Here is a 5,771-nt window from a genome sequence, read left to right as displayed (position 1 = left end):
CCACGGGCCGATGCAGGAGAGATGTGTGCTGAGCGAACCGCTCAGCACACATCTCTCCTGCCGCTCAGCACAGCGCGATCTGTGTTGAGCATGCGTGGGGAGACGGGGGGGGGGGCGCTCATTTCACCCAGCGGGTGAAGTGAGCGACCCGCTAGATTGGCCTGCATGCAGGCCAATCTAGCAGCAGCGATAGCGATGTGCGGGGCCGCGCATCGCTATTGCTGAGGGGGCTACACACGGAGCGATCATGCTGATATTCTAAGCAATCTAGTCAGATTGCTTAGAATATCGCTCCGTGAGTACCCCCCTTTATGATTGTTTCTCCCTCCCCAATGGATTGAGATGCTTATAATTTCTCTGTAGCGAGGTTATTGATTGAAGATTACTCCCCCCGCTCAGGGGCATAGTTATTCCCTAGGCTTGCTGATTCTGTATTGCCTGGTTACTGTTTATTATACATCACAACTGCTAGATGTTAGTAGCTTATGTTACTGTGTGTTGATGAAAATATTTTAATCTTTTGCTCTTGTTGTTTTCTCTTTGTCTTCTTTCTGTTCTTCCTTCTTCTCCTTCTCTTTCCCGCTACAACGTCCTTGTTGCATGGGTTGCTGGGTCATATGATTCCTTCCACATTTACTCGCTTATTTATTGTTTTTCAAGTGTTGCTGATGTATACTGTCTTTAGTGCCATGATGATGGATGGAGCTACCATTCGTAGGTTCATTACTGTTTTCGCAATTTCTTTTATAGATTGGATAAATGTTCCGTCTTAATTTGTACTTTTGGAATGTTAGGGGTATTAACTCCCCTATCAAGTGAAGACGCATTCTTACCTATCTAAATAAAATTAAGTCAAATGTTACAGTACTGCAAAAGACCCATTTGACGCCTACTGAACATGCTAAACTTGGTATGCTTAGACATGAGGTTCTTGCTTCCTTCTCTTATACCTCAAAGTGAGGGGTGTTGCGATACTTATCCGTAAGGGTTTTAAGTTTGACATCCATCATCAGGTTATTGACACCTTAGGTAGATACATTATATTGGATATTACCTTAGAGGGTTCCAGGTCTACTTTATGCAATGTTTATGCTCCTGCTGTATATGATAAAAAAAATTATCTGGAGATAAGGAATCTTTTACGGCCTTACTCGCACACCTCCCTTATTTTAGGTGGGGATATGAACCTAGTCTCCTCACTGGTTTTTGATAAAAAGGGCTCCTCTTCTCCGAGTACCCGGATTTCCAAGGTTAATTTGGATTATGTATCTGAACAATTGAGCCTGCTTGACATATGGTGAATACGTAATCCCATCGAGTTGGAATATACTTGTTACTTGTTGTTACTCGACAATTTATAATTCCTTCTTGCGTACTGACTATTTTGTTGTGTCCACTGATCTGTCCCCCAGGGTCATTGAAGCGAATATTAATCCCATCAGCATTTCGGATCATGCTCCTATTTCTCTTCTATTACAGGGTAAATTTACTTTGGGAACTAGCTCCCATTGGAGATTTCCCGCTAAACTGGCACCTTCTCAAAGTTTACAATCTATGCGGATAGTTTCCTGGGATTCCTATTGCTTTAATAGCTCTGATCATGTGTCAGATCCAGCCTTGTTCTGGCTGGCTGCCAAAGCTGTCCTGCGGGGTGATATAATAGCATATATCAGTGCCGTAACTAGGCATTTTAGCACTGTGTGCAAGAAACGGCATTGGCACCCCCCCCCCCCTCTATGGAAGATAGGGGCAGTGTGTGCCATAGGCGCGTTAAAAATATATAGGGGCATGGTTTCATGGGGAAGGGGCATGGCCACAAAATAATACCAATTCATACTACGGTGCTGTAACGATTTCTAGGGTTCTCTGTGTGTGCGTATTTGGAAAGATGTCAGCTGAAGCCAGGTGAAAATTAAGTAAAGTTTATTGTGGAAAAGTAATCGTAAAAATAAATATAAACTGGATTCTTGATTGCATGGAACAAAACACGATAAATGGAATATTTCAGGTTAAACATAGATGCAAAATAAACATGAAGATATCCGGGTTTAAATCAAGCAGGGGAAAAATAACATACCAAAAACGAAGTGATCAGGCAGGAATGGAAACAAACTGCAAATAATAGTCCAGGAATGTAGATGCTGAACCGGCAGGGTAAAAAGTCCAGAAGCAAGGCACATGAGTTAGCAAACTGCAGGGAAGTCTCCAAGATGCATATAAGGCAGAATCTGGACAGGGTTACTGGAGAGAGCCCAGTCTCACTCCATACGGAACCACAATGATCTGCAACTAGGTGCCTGTGAGCTGGAGTTAAATAGCAGCACCAGGTGTTGGGCTGCAGGTGCACACAATCAGGTAATTACCCTGCAGAGGCAGTGTGCAACTGCCATTCAGACCTGAGGCAACAAGTGAGACCCCTAGAGGCAGGAATGAGGTAATGCAAGGCAAAACAAACACAAATATTCCTAACATTATCCCCCCCTTAAACTGGCGGATTCCAGACGCCTCAAAGTTCAACTTCTCTTCTTTTTTCCTCTTTTCTTTTTGGGTTGCCTAGACCTACTAGAAGGTGTCACAAAGACACTACTTGGCAATACAGGTCCATCAATAACAAGTCTAGGATCATACAGAAGCTCACTCTCAGAGTCGGAGCCACAACCCAGCGGTAGAACTGACTTCTTATTTTCCTGTATGGAATCAAGAGCGGATGGTAAATTTGTAGATGCTAAACTTGCCGAGCAATCTGTGTGAACACCTAGAGATACCTGCCCACATCTGAAAAACTGAGGGTGCTCCCCAGACTGCAAAGGCAGGTTCTCAGACGTGCACACCTTAATAGACTCATCTAGGAGAGTGAGGACAGTTGGTGGACAGAATCTTTCGGTCACAGCTTTGAGGAAAGCGGGCAAATCTTGTAACACTGGATCTCCCTTATCAATAAGACCATTTACCCACTTCAAGGCCCTCCCTCTGAATCTCATACATAAGTTAGCAATGATATCAATAGGGGACAAGTCATCAAAACTCAGAAAATATCTGAAGAGAGCTAAACAGTGAGAAATATTTCCGTAAAAGTAAGGCAGTTCCTCAACGACTTGGGTTTCCAAATTAGATTTAACATCAGGGAGGATAGACAACTGTGGCCTCCCAGACAAGACGGACTCTTCTTGCACCTTAGACGGGGAAGTCTCAGATGGCCTCGGCTGGGCAGATACCTCGGGCAAATCTTGGATCTCGGGCATGGCAGGCACCTCTATCTGGTGCTGGACAGGCGGAACCCCCTCCTGGGGCTGGACAGGCGGAACCCCCTCCTGGGGCTGGACAGGCGGAACCCCCTCCTGGGGCTGGACAGGCGGAACCCCCTCCTGGGGCTGGACAGGCGGAACCCCCTCCTGGGGCTGGACAGGCGGAACCCCCTCCTGGGGCTGGGCAGGCAGAACCCCCTCCTGGGGCTGGGCAGGCAGAACCCCCTCCTGGGGCTGGGCAGGCAGGACCCCCTCCTGGGGCTGGGCAGGCAGGACCCCCTCCTGGGGCTGGGCAGGCAGAGCCCCCTCCTGGGACCGGACAGACCTTGGCCGGACCTCTGGCAAGGTGGACACCTCTCAGACCTCTGGCAAGGCGGGCACCTCTCGGACCTCTGGCAAGGCGTGGACCTCTGGCAAGGCGGGCACCTCTCGGACCTCTGGCAAGGCGTGGACCTCTGGCAAGGCGGGCACCTCTCGGACCTCTGGCAAGGCGGGCACCTCTCGGACCTCTGGCAAGGCGTGGACCTCTGGCAAGGCGGGCACCTCTGGCAAGGCGGGCACCTCTGGCAAGGCGGGCACCTCTGGCAAGGCGGGCACCTCTCGGACCTCTGGCAAGGCGGGCACCTCTCGGACCTCTGGCAAGGCGGGCACCTCTCGGACCTCTGGCAAGGCAGGCACCTCTCGGACCTCTGGCAAGGCGGGCACCTCTCGGACCACTGGCGAAGGGGACACCTCTCGGACCACTGGCGAAGGGGACACCTCTCGGACCTCTGGCGAAGCGGACACCTCTCGGACCTCTGGCGAAGCGGACACCTCTAGGACCTCATGCCGTGAGGCAAGGGCAACAGGGACCTCATGCCGTGAGGCAAGGGCAACAGGGACCTCATGCCGTGAGGCAAGGGCAACAGGGACCTCATGCCGTGAGGCAAGGGCAACAGGGACCTCATGCCGTGAGGCAAGGGCAACAGGGACCTCATGCCGTGAGGCAAGGGCAACAGGGACCTCATGCCGTGAGGCAAGGGCAACAGGGACCTCATGCCGTGAGGCAAGGGCAACAGGGACCTCATGCCGTGAAGCAAGGGCAACAGGGACCTCATGCCGTGAAGCAAGGGCAACAGGGACCTCATGCCGTGAAGCAAGGGCAACAGGGACCTCATGCCGTGAGGCAAGGGCAACAGGGACCTCATGCCGTGAGGCAAGGGCAACAGGGACCTCATGCCGTGAGGCAAGGGCAGCAGGGACCTCATGCCGTGAGGCAAGGGCAGCAGGGACCTCATGCCGTGAGGCAAGGGCAGCAGGGACCTCATGCCGTGAGGCAAGGGCAGCAGGGACCTCATGCCCGAAGGCAAGGGCAGCAGGGGCCTCATGCCCGAAGGCAAGGGCAGCAGGGACCTCATGCCCGAAGGCAAGGGCAGCAGGGACCTCATGCCCGAAGGCAAGGGCAGCAGGGACCTCATGCCCGAAGGCAAGGGCAGCAGGGACTTCATGCCCGAAGGCAAGGGCAGCAGGGACCGACACCCCTCCTGGGGTCGCAGGGCCGGACACCCCTCCTGGGGTCGCAGGGCCGGACACCCCTCCTGGGGTCGCAGGGCCGGACACCCCTCCTGGGGTCGCAGGGCCGGACACCCCTCCTGGGGTCGCTTGGCCGGACACCCCTCCTGGGGTCGCTTGGCCGGACACCCCTCCTGGGGTCGCTTGGCCGGACACCCCTCCTTTCGAAATTTGAGCACCACAGTGACATAACTGAGCAGAATTTGGCACTATGGCAGAATGAGGAAAGCTCTTTTTATGTTTGCGAGCAGGACATAACTGAATAAAATGTCCCGACCTGCCGCAATAAAAACAGAGCTTCTTATCCCTTCTATGTCTCCTTTCTTCCTCAGAGAGGCTGGGTCGTGGAAAACTCCAAAACTTGCCTTTGCTTACGCTAGAAAAACAGCAGCCAGAATTGAGAGCACCAGACTGATCTTTTCCCCTTTTTTCCTGCGTCTCCTTAAAGGGAGCAGGTAATCTTACTGAACCTTCAGGCAGAGCAGACAGTATCTCTGAAGACAGGATTTGAATACCCTCCAGTTTCTCTCTGAAATCCACCAGCAATGCAGGACTCAAAAACGGCAAAAACTTGAGAGGCAGGGAACCTTTCTGAAGTGAAGCCATTTTATGAGATTCAGCTGAATCAAAACAAAACTCCTGCACACGTTTATTTTGGCAGATCATTCTGTAACGATTTCTAGGGTTCTCTGTGTGTGCGTATTTGGAAAGATGTCAGCTGAAGCCAGGTGAAAATTAAGTAAAGTTTATTGTGGAAAAAGTAATCGTAAAAATAAATATAAACTGGATTCTTGATTGCATGGAACAAAACACGATAAATGGAATATTTCAGGTTAAACATAGATGCAAAATAAACATGAAGATATCCGGGTTTAAATCAAGCAGGGGAAAAATAACATACCAAAAACGAAGTGATCAGGCAGGAATGGAAACAAACTGCAAATAATAGTCCAGGAATGTAGATGCTGAACCGGC

Source organism: Pseudophryne corroboree, chromosome 2 (genome assembly GCF_028390025.1).
Source record: "Pseudophryne corroboree isolate aPseCor3 chromosome 2, aPseCor3.hap2, whole genome shotgun sequence".
NCBI lineage: Eukaryota > Metazoa > Chordata > Amphibia > Anura > Myobatrachidae > Pseudophryne > Pseudophryne corroboree.
The sequence above is the reverse complement of the archived record's forward strand: the minus strand, read 5'-3'. Positions refer to the sequence as shown.